This window comes from Electrona antarctica (assembly GCF_951216825.1).
Source record: "Electrona antarctica genome assembly, chromosome: 16".
Lineage (NCBI taxonomy): Eukaryota > Metazoa > Chordata > Actinopteri > Myctophiformes > Myctophidae > Electrona > Electrona antarctica.
In genome coordinates, this window is record NC_136797.1 from 28,238,030 (window position 1) to 28,250,333 (window position 12,304).

Here is a 12,304-nt window from a genome sequence, read left to right on the forward strand (position 1 = left end):
GTACACTCCTTTAATTTGGATTTTAGCCACCCAGGAATTCCCAGTGTTAGCCTTGACCATGGTGGAAGGATGAAACATGATGGTACATATGGTACGGCAACCCGACCTCACAGCAATACCTAAATATGTACGGAATTGCAATTCCGTACATACACGCCTATAGAAAACCCTAAAATCCATACATATTACACGACTACTATTTTGACCGCGATGGAGGCGTGGCTTTCACTAGTAGCCTACGGAAGTGCTATTTTTTTTCTTATCCTTTATTTACCCAGGGTAGTAGCTGAGCACAAGTGCTCATTTTCAGCAACACCCTGCACATAGAAACACACACACACAGAAACACATTCAAACCTGGGAGCTGACCAGTACAACCACAGTCTTATACTGTTGGCCACTAAGCAGCTCCAGGGGGAGCAGTTGGGGGTTCAGTGCCTTGCTCAAGGGCACTTCAGCAGTGTTGGGTGAGTGATGACAATCACTTCCCCACCCAGATTTTCCTTGCCCGTCCGGGGAATCGAACCGGCAACCTTTCGACAACAAGGGCGCTCCTCTAACCCTTAGGCCACCGCTGCCCCACCGTGGCCACCGTGGCTGGGTCGGACTGGGTGAATTCGGGTTTGACATTATTTACTATTCTATCAGTTCAAGTTCGGTAGAGACGGCGCCCCTCCATCATTCTCTATGGGGAGGATTTCAGTGTCATATGTACGGATTAGAATTCCTGGAATTGCAATTCCGTACATATTTACGTATTTCTGTGAGATCGGGTTGGGTACAGATGGGCCAAACTGACCAGTTACTGGACACTTCACCAGTAAGAGACCAAACTTCTACTTAAGATTAACAGTTCATTGAAACGTAATGAGATGAATGTGGAACGGGATGAGAGGAACCCAAAATAGGGCGAGACAGGCGTGACAGACCTCTATTGATGCTCTACTGATCAGGGAGCAGTCGGTCGTCTCTGCTCCGCCACAGGCCCCCTGGATTCAGAGAGAAATACTATAGACAGAAGGAAGCAGAGTGAGAATGAGGAGGAAGGAGGAGGTTGGGGTGTAGAGGAATGACACAACTTGAAGCAATTAATAGCATAAATAGACGATCTACAAGCGCCGTACTCCACTCACAAGCCATGTTTGGTCTGTCGTTGAGCGGAACAAACAAGTTGGTTGAGATATCACACAGGTGTATTTATATTTTGGTGATTTCAACAAGGATTGGCTGAGGTGAGTGGAGGTACAGTAGGTGTAGCCCATAGAGTATATATATAATAGAGACTGAACTGGCGCGAAGCTCCGCCCCCTCCGCTATTCATGTCAGTGGAAGTTGCTCAGCGGCGTTTTGAAGCACCCGGAAGACTGCCGGAAGTACCGTCTCAGAACGTCTACTTCCGCATTTGACCACCAAATTTTGGTGGTCAAATGCGGAAGTGCAACCGAGCGCTCAATGTTAAAGCCCAGCTGCACGGGGTTTCCCGGTCATGAATCCACGGGTCCGCCTGTAGTCCCTCCTCCTACCACTAGGGAGGAGAGCTTCAACGTTGGAAAGCCTGCCTGCCCCCTTGGTGTAGCCACAGATGAGGGGACTGAGACAGGATATTATTAGCCTTAGGACATCAACATGGATACTATTACTGATGCTGGATGCTCTGATTGAAACACCTTGTGATTGGTAGGTAAGATTTCACTCTGTCTACCTTGTTAAGGAAGGGAGTATATAAGCAAGCAGAAACTACATGGATCGAAGCTTGATTGCTTGATTGCTATCTTAGCTTGTCTGATGACCTAGAACTAATTTGTTGTAAAATGTACTTTGTGCTGGATAATATAGTGAGATTCCACAACACAGGCAATTTAAGGTGAGCATGCTCCAAATTGTGATGGAAAGTCATCAGACTTGATTCATTCAAGATTCAAATTATTATTATTATTTTGTCACACTCATATACAGGTACAGTATGAGCAGTGAAATATTGGTGGAACAAATTGTAGTAGGCAATAAAAGGTAAGTTTATTGTGGTGACACGTACTGTCTCTTTATGTGACTTTCAGGGGGAAATTCAAGGTCCACCCAGCCAACCCAATCGCCAGAGAAGAAACATTACTTACCATTGTACATTTCTGCATTTTCTGGCGACAGGTTGTAGGCATTTAGGCTTTATCAACAACAAGGCAATAAACCAAGTTTCACATCTTAATCATAATCCAGAACCAGCTCATTCTTGGAACCTTACACAGCTAGCACAGGACAGAATAATATGTGATTATGTATGTCTATGTGTGTGGCATTAACATTTTATTTGTAGGTGCCAAAACACACTTTTTGTTAGCTTTATCTGTAAAGATGCTTCTCCAACAACATTAACCTCACTTCCTATTGTTATTCGTCCAGCTTGAGAATACACGATAGGCTCAGCCTATAGTAAACGTGCCGATGACTGATAAACTAAACAGCACCCAATGAAAACAAGGAAATGGTCTGTTGGAAATGGTCCAAGAAAACAACCAACTGAAGTGGTTTGCACATGGACATTTTGCCCTATGGGTAGTATGATATTTGATAGTAGAGTACGAGTAGGGTTCATCTTGCAGAGAGCATGAAGTAAACTCCAGCATGAAGTAAAGCATGAAGTAAACTCCATGACAATTCAGCCAGTACTTAATTTGTGAGATAAAAAACTTCTAAGACAAAGACACACTGATGATGTTTTCTAAAGGGAACATCATCCCTTCATAAGAACACAAATTATAACCAATTTCATTATATTTCAGTATCTTTCAATTAGTCTAGTGAAACAAATCTTTGTCCAGATAAACCTGTCTCTCACTGGCTTGGATGGATGATTAGATCAGAATTCCTAGTCAGGTGCAACCATTGTTCTAAACAATCTGTATTATACTTTTTTTTGGACACAGCTTTCATTAATTCTTAAAGACCTATTGTGTGATGTGACATGTACTGATAAACAAGAAGAATGCCATTGTCTGTCAAAACATGCTGGCTCTTCCCCTTGGCTGCCCATAAGTCTGGCCTCCTGTTAGTCCAACCTACGTGGCCAGTTAAGACTGAGGTTAGGGTTAGCGATCTACATGCAGGGCTGTCAACATTGGAGTGTCAGAAATCAGGAGATTTCTTTTGGGGGGGGGGGGGGGGGGGGGGGGTAGCCACACCTTCAAGCCACACCCCCAGCACCCTCACACAACATATACAAAAATTCAGGCAAGACTTTGAATTGAAAGTAAAAATGACTTTTTTGTAAGGCTATATTTGCCTATTTGGTGCTATAAGGTCGGAACAATGACATGCTACCGCTTTAACACAGGCTCAACACTGCTGTTGCCAAAAATCTATCATTAACAATGGCATTGGGTTACTTCAATGTTCGGGATGCCTATATGTTGCTGTGTTATAGTTGAATTTCAACCCTGCTAATCTTGGCTATCCTCCTATTTATGTAGTTGACTAATAACAGAGAGTACCAAGCGACAAAGTAAATAGTACAGCGGCTTATACCCCAATACAAGAGGTATTGTGCACTTTTTCAAAAAAGCATGAAACTTCTACCATAGTTAGATGATATCATGAGGTGTATTTTCAGATGTGGAGTCAAGTCAGATTTGACCCCTGAGGCCCGGTAGAGGTCAAATTCTAAATGGCTGCCGAAAATATTGAAAAATGCTTAACTTTGGAACCAAACACAGTAGAAGAACATTTAAGGTGTCATTTCCCACTAATGTTTGGGTGCCCAGTCAGTTGGTGATACTGAGATCAATAGAATTCAAGAAAATGCATTTATTTTAAGGTCAAGGTAAAAAATATCTAAAAAAAGACAATACATATTTATTTAATTGTATCCATGTTCCCCATAATGTTCTTCTATACCTTTGTAAAAAGGTAAGGATGCTTTTTGTCACAAATCTATAAAATAGAGCCATTATTGCCCTATCGAATGTGAAATTATCTATGTTTGCACATGAAGTGTAGCTGCTGTAGGCCGTTCTTATATATGACGTCTGTATTGGCATCCCAAGACTACTGTCAATAACAGTAGGCGGATATTTGTATTTGCGCTGGTTAGTCCTCAATATGGGAACTGGGAAGCATTGAAGGGGTGAATACCAACGGAGGGCCAAAGTGTTGCAACAGATGTGCATGGAAGCAGCTTGGAGAGGGTATAGCCCAAACCCTTATAGGAAGAATGTCCAACATCTGACACATTTTGTTAGCAAAGGAACCAAACCATGCACAAACAGTAGCCTACTGGTTTATAACTTTAACTCAGGGGTCAGAATCCCCTTTGTTGGGTGGCTTAATATCCCAATTTTTCTTATGTTCTGCATGACAGGGGTGTTAAACCTCATGGGGGGTCTATATGTGAAAAATATGAAATTTCGGCGGACTGCATGTCATTTGGACCCTGACAAAGTCACTTACAAATGCATCGCATTACAACATCTTTATTTTAACTACAGTGATATATAAATTATAAATAATACATTTTAGGACGGAAGTCACAGGCCATGTAAAACCCCCGGGCCATTGTATTGTTTTGAGTGGTGCTAACCGCTCCAACGCGTGGCTTTGTGTTTACACCCCCCCCCCCCCCCCCCCCCCACACACACACACACACACACACTGTGACACACACACACACACACACACACACACACACACACACACACACACACACACACACACACACACACACACACACACACACACACACACACACACACACACACACACACACACACACATACGTCATGTTGTTGACATCATCACTCATCAGACATCATCATCATGTTAAAAGGCATTGCTCACTTCACACAATACTTGGTGTGAATGCTGCAATCCACTTGACTTAGAACAATATATTTTATATTTTAAAACAATAGTTTTATAGTTACAGTGTTAGTGCTAATGTCATGCCCGACAAAACTCCCACATAGTAGCATGTTCAATGTGTTGCACTCGCCTCTCAAAATAGTTGCAATGCTAGCATGTGTGTTGTCAAAGTCAGAATGAATTATTACCAATGGCCAACACATAAGTCATGTGAGCTGCTCTGATTCTGAGTGGGATTCAACCCTTAAATCATTCCTACTACATAACTACACCTTTGACCTCTGCTAACCCTCCACTGTGCCACCCTGTGAAGTCATAGTATGCAAGACTAAAGCAATATATAGTCCAAGATTTGCACATCTTGGACTAAAGGGAAACATTATTTCTATCATATTATCACATGGTGAGTCATGTAATCCAATAAAAAGGATTCGAGTTCAAGAGATATTTTGTTTTTAATGAGAATGCCAACAAATTAAACAAAGAAGACAATTAAATAGTAGATATTTGCTGGCTTATCTTGACAACATTATAATCATGTATGCATATATCGCGTATCGGCAGGGTTTCAATATGTCCACAGACAAATGTATCCGTGGACTTAAATTTAATTGGCCTCGTCCGGGACTCCGGGGCAAATTCTACATTTGGTTTTCCAAATGTCCAAATGACTGAATGTCAAGTCTCCAGGTTTTATTCAGAATACTGTATGTAGGACACAGTATGTATGACTTACTAGGAGTCCACTATATACTGTAGGACAGTGGTTCTCAGACATTTTATTTCCAAGGACCCGTTACGGGTTAATTTGGTTCCATTTGAACACTGTCACAGTTACAGACCTTCAATGTCCGTTTAGGGCTGTGTTTGTGTACTAATTTTGTATGTCCGTTGCAAAAATATAATTTTTACAAAAATTGTCCAACACAAGCTAGCATGGCGTCCATAACATTAACACCTTTGTTTTAGAAATATGATCTTAATATAGCCTACTAAATGAGGGAATTTTGAATATTATGCTAGTCATCTGATGTTATACAAGACATGACAATAGTTTAATTTAACAGAAACATGAGCATATCCTTGGCCCAAGGCCACAGTGGCAATGGTAACTCTGTGTGAGGAGGACAAAACAAGCAAGTGTAGTTGATAAGAATTGTACTGATAACCTTTTTTAACAGAAACGAAACAAAGTTAAACTAGAAAAAGTGCCCTTCTGGGCACAGGTCTCCACCAGGAGGATAGGAGTGTGTGTGTGTGTGTTGTGTGTGTGTGTGTGTGTGTGTGTGTGTGTGTGTGTGTGTGTGTGTGTGTGTGTGTGTGTGTGTGTGTGTGTGTGTGTGTGTGTGTCGCGGCTTGGCCTGTTGTAGCGCCACCATGAGGCTGATTTGAAAACGGTCAAGTGGCATTTCTTCCAAAGCCTAGTGGGAATATGCATGTACAGTTTCACCACAATCGGACGCTGCGTTGAGTAGTTGTGGCGATTTGTACAAAACGGGTACAAAGCGGGCTACTCCTGAAAAGTTTAGGAGCCAATCGTAGCCAATATCGTAGAAATCAAACAAACCTGTCTTGATCACATGACTATGGAGAGCATGTGTACCGATTTGCGTGAAATTTGGATACAATCTGAAGGAGTAATATTAGAAAATGTGTTTTACATATGTCGGCCTCCTGGTGGCGCTATAAAGAGCAGATGTGAAACATTCCAGGCAAAGGTTTTTCCTTGGCCTCTAGGGAGTTGGCATACAAAGTTATTCACAGATCCGTGCAGTTAGAGGTAAAAACACTTTTCGGCCAGTTATAGCGCCACCATGAGGCTGAGTTGAAAATGTTCATGGGGCATTTCTTCCTCTGCCTAGTGGGAATGTGCGTGCACAATTTCACGGAAATCACATGATGTGTTCATGATTTGCAGCATTTTGTTTGAAACCGAGCACTCCTGCAAACTTTGGAAGCCAATCTTAGCCAATCAGGATGGAGTCTGAGAAATCTGAAAGACCCGTTTCGTTGAATGGCTCTAGAGAGACTGTGTACCAATTTGCGTGATGTTTGGACAAAATATGTAGGTGTACTGTCCAAAAACTTGTTTTGCACAAAGCGGCCTCCTGGTGGCGCTATAACAGGCCATTCTGGAAATTTTGGGGCAGAGGTTCATCGTTGGCATCCAGGGAGTGTGTGTGCAAAATTTGGCATCGACCGGGTTAACGGTGCCGGAGATTAGCTGTTCACAGACGGACGGACACACGGACGGACGGACACACGGACGGACGGACACACGGACGGACGGACGGAGTGCAAAACATACTCTCTCCCCATGCCTTCGGCCTGGTGGTGGAGACAATGAATAAAACCCTGTAATGCCGTTATGCCGATGTGAAACATGCAAAAAAAAACACTTCATGTGTAGCTACATGAGGAAGTAATAAAAATGTATCTGCAGGAGGAGGCTACTGTTCAATATTAAGTCAACATTTTAATTAATATAATTTTAATTTAATTATAACACATCAATCACTCAATCACTCAATCAATCAATCAATCAATCAATCAATCAATCAATCAATCAAACAAACAATCAAACAAACTGCTAAACTGTACAGTTATTGGGATAAAATAACAATATGAGTAGGGCAATGTCTTTATTTTGCTTTTGAAGAAATAGGTGGAACTGGAGGTGGTTATGCCAAAGTCAAATGAGAGAGTGGGGTCATGGTGGGTCAGAAGAACTTCAAAACGTCCTCCTGCAACTTCATTGACAATCTGCTTAGTGGCCACTGACCAGTGATGGAAGTAGTCACATGTACTCACATGTTGTAAAAGTATCAATACTGCAATGTAGATACTCAAGTAGAAGTCCTGTATTCAAAATACAAAAAATATACAATGCACATCAAAATATACTTAAAGCAGCAAAAGTAAAAGTAGTCATGCATTGTGCAGACTGTTCCATTTTACGAGATCAAAATGTATAACAAAAATCTTTTGAAAATAGCTGATCTACAACATTGTGAGCTTGTAGATCTGCTATTTTCAAATGGACAAAATATATATACGGCTGAAGTGGTTAATGTGTTTTTTAATAATAATAATCAAAATCTACAAAGTAGATTAGTAGGTGTGTTTTAACCAAAATCTACAAAGTAGATAAAAAAGCTACTCACGTGGAAGGGTTTTCAAATATGAATTTACTTATATTGATCCTATAAACAATTTAATGTAGGTATTGTTTTGCCCACTCAATTCATAATTAATTTTGGAGCTCTGGCTCTGACTAAGAACCAAAAAGAACTGAACCAGTTCAACCCCGGTGGAAATGGGCCTCTGACACATGGAGGATGTCCGTAATCGCATTCCATTGCTGGTGCAGATAAAACTAGAAAAAGTGCCCTTCTGGGCACAGGTCTCCACCAGGAGGATAGGAGTGTGTGTGATGTTTGGCAAAATGTTTAGGAGTAATATAAGTGTGTGTGTGTGTGTGGGTGTGTGTGTGTGTGTGTGTGTGTGTGTGTGTGTTTGTGTGTGTGTGTGTGTGTGTGTGTGTGTGTGTGTGTGTGTGTGTTTGTGTGTGTGTGTGTGTGTGTGTGTGTGTGTGTGTGTGTGTGACACGGCTTGGCCTGTTGTAGCGCCACCATGAGGCTGATTTGAAAACTGTCAAGTGGCATTTCTTCCTCAGCCTAGTGGGAATATGCATGCACAGTTTCACAGAACATACTCTCTCCCCATGCCTTCGGCCTGGTGGAGACAATAAAGAAAGGCTGTGTGGTAGGCTCCTACCAAAACACCAATAAAATTCAAAACAAACTTGAAGTGTAGTGTGACACCTACAGCAATCTGAGATCCCATCATCAAACAGCACCCTCTTTTGTCTGTCTCAAGAGACTACACCTACAGTAATGAAGCATGGCCCTCAGCATCACACTCCTCTCATAAAATCACACCCGTGTGAACTGAGTGGTGCAACTCTCCCCCTGCCTCTCTCGCTCTCTCGCTCTCTCTCTCTCTCTCTCTCTCTCTGTAATAGGTCTATCTCACAGCCCCCTTTCCACGCCCCCTTCCGGAGCTAGTGGTGTCATTTAACCATTAGCATTTACACTTTTTTTCTCTGGAGAATCTAAGTACATTTCCTAATGTTAAAATGTCAAAGACCGATAATAATATGAAGAAAACACAATGGTATAACAACTCAAATAAGTAGAATAAACCTTACCTTTACAAAACAGTAGTTTGTGGCTTGTGAAAATACCTCTTTTAACATGGAAGCCTATGGACCGCAGAAAAAATAACACCACTAGCTCCAAAAGGGGCGTGGAAAGGGGGCGGGGAAATGCTGTGAGATAGGCCTATTAGCCGGCAACACTATCTCTCTCTCTCTGTTTCTAGCACAACAGCGCCACTTTTGCCCCTACTGGTACTCTAAACATAGTCACATAGGTTAGGACGGACATTGAGGTTAGGACGGACATTGCTGTTCCTTGGAGTGGTTGCACCACTCAAAAACACCATCATCCTGTCACACAGCTGTTCCCTCCAGACTAGTCTGTATCTTTTGCGGAAGGCTTAAAATTGAAAGTGTTGGGAAAGACTGAACGATCAACATATCCTGCTATGGATGGACCTTTGCTAATCCATCCTGTTAAACTGTGGAAGTGAAACGATAGTGAGGATTGTGGGTGTGTGTTCCCTATCACAAATCAGTTGACTCAGTGGTCTGTTTCACTTCCACAGTTCACAGTTCGAGAACGGTAAATAAATAGAACGTGAGACATGCTAACTGTAATGTAATGTCATTTGTATGCTGGATTCAGGCACAAATTATAAGCCTATATTTCCCGGTAGAGGGGAGCGTCAAATGTGTCTGAATGTAGCAGACTAGCAGTCTGATTCTGAACCCTATAGCCCCATGCAGAAAATCCGGATTCAAAGTGTTTACACACACCATCCATGATCCAATTACCATGACACTCCAAAACCAGAGTCTTCTACCAGCAACAATCACAGCCTGTACTGGCCAGTGGCCACCACATATTCTTATATGTGTCCAAATGTCCTCCTACAATGACCATGCCAAATGCCACAATATGATCTTCTATACTCACTGGCCACAATAACATAACTGTTCAATAGCAGGTTTGGGTGGTAAGGTAAATTTGACCTGAGGCCAATTCTACAAATCCTACTAGTTTTCTGAAAAACAAAACAAAAACCGCCCACCCAAAGTGCACTCTGAGGAGTGCACTTTTATAGTTTATTTTTCCCCCCTGGACCCCCCTGGGGTTTAAGAGGTTAAAACTTTGAATGGTTTATTATGGCTGATTATCTGTTGACTGTTTTAATCCTTTCGGATTTACTATGATGTGTGGTGTGTGTGTGTGTGTGTGTGTGTGTGTGTGTGTGTGTGTGTGTGTGTGCGTGTGTGCGTGTGCGCGTGTGTGCATGTGTGCGTGCGTGTGTGTGTTGATTGAACCATATGCTGCAAACCAAGTTTCCCACAGTCAAGTCTAATGGGATTCTCTCATCACTGTGTAGTTTTTTCCTGATAAGACAAATACATTTCCCATAATAGGAAATGTATTTGTCTTATCAGCAAAAACCAAGGTTACTTGGAAAGAGACTGACACACCACAATGCATTTACTTTTGCTGAGAAAAATAATAAAGAAATTGAAATCTCATATGTGTAACATGGCATACCATACATGAAACTGGATCAAGTGCTTTCACTGCACAACAATGGTGAATGTAGGGAACTATACACTTAATGGCAAATCACAAAACATTTCACAACCCCTTTCTAACTGAGACTAGTGGACTGTTTTGGTTCAGCTTCTGAAATTCAGATTCTGGAACAGTGGGCCTCAGTTGACCCAATTTCCTAGAGCAGGGGTTTTCAACTGATTGTGAACCAGGAACCACAACCCTGGGGACCACTGGTGTGTTGGGTGGGGATATGTGGGTTTAAGATTATAAAGGTGGGTTGGGACTTGGGGTGGCCCTTGAAAATTGCTTGAAATATGCTCCAGAGCAAAAAAAAGAACCAACCACTGATCTATTCCTCTTACTTGATCCAACCTTCCATATTAAACTCATGGTAACTGATTGCGACCAGTCAGTCCGCCAGTCAGTCCGTCCATCACGCCACCATATATGGCCATCAGTCCGTCACGCCTCATGACATGTCACGCCACCATATGGCCATCAGTCCGTCACGCCTCATGACATGTCACGCCACCATATGGCCATCAGTCCGTCACGCCTCGTGGCACGCTCCATATGGCCGTCTCCATATATGAAGATCACAACACTGACCTCATCAAACCCTGGATAGCCATACACGGAGAAGACTGGATCATCACCTAGATCTGCATAGGAGCTGGCCAGCAACTCTACATCTGACCTAAAACCTCAAACCCTTATATCTCCATATATGAAGCTGACCGGTTCTGACATTCCATATGTTGATCCACCCCCACCCGTCCTTCCTCCTCGAGGTCTCCCTTTTGACTGATACCTACCTGACCTGTCCATTCAAACTCTAGACGGGCCCGCCCCAAAGTTATTAAGACAGCCACGCCCGGCAGCCGGCGAAAACTAGAGTTCTCAACAGGCCCGACAATTAAGGCCCGGCCCTAACTGGGCCCTCATCAAACCCTGTACACTCAAGACACTGCCCCCGCTGCCACCCTTAGATCTCCATATATGGAGCTGACCTGTTCTGATATTGCATATGTTGATCTGACCTCATCAAACCTGTACACTCAAGACACGCTCCATATATGGCCAGTACAGAATTCATTCCATATGTTGATCTGACCCCCCATGCCAAAGCGCCAGCGCTCGCCCAGCAGTCTGCCGTCACCAAGGCGGATGCATTTATGAGTAAGCAAACACAAACCATTAAATGGCCACATTTCCTAATAATGATGACACTTAATTTCCCTTGAAAAAACAACAGAAAACCACACTCGTGTGAAGTGAGCGGTGCCTTTGATCGAGTCGATCTGCCACAGACAACACACACAGCCACACGTTGGAGCGGTTAGCACCGCTCAAAAAGAGGAACAGCCTTTATTTAATTAAAAGGCAACTGCCAACATGTTTCGACCTTGGGAGATCTTCATCAGGGCGATAATTAATGAAATTCCCTCGTTGAGATTCTAACTCCCTTGGAATTTCTTGACCTCAGACTTCCCAAACAGTAACTGACTTCATTGACTCGTCAATCTTAGGTCACCAGGTCATTTAGTCATTTTAGTGCACTGCTTCTCAAGTAGGCTAGGAGTCCATGGACCACTATAATGGTTCATGGCATGATTACAGGTGGACCTTGTCTGTCTTTTCTTGGCTATAGTGGTGGTCAGTAGGGGGTTGCAGCACCTCACACTAAGTTCAAACCTAACCTAGTTATAGCTTAAATGGCTTTTAAGTCAAGATTTATGCATTAAAAGCCATTT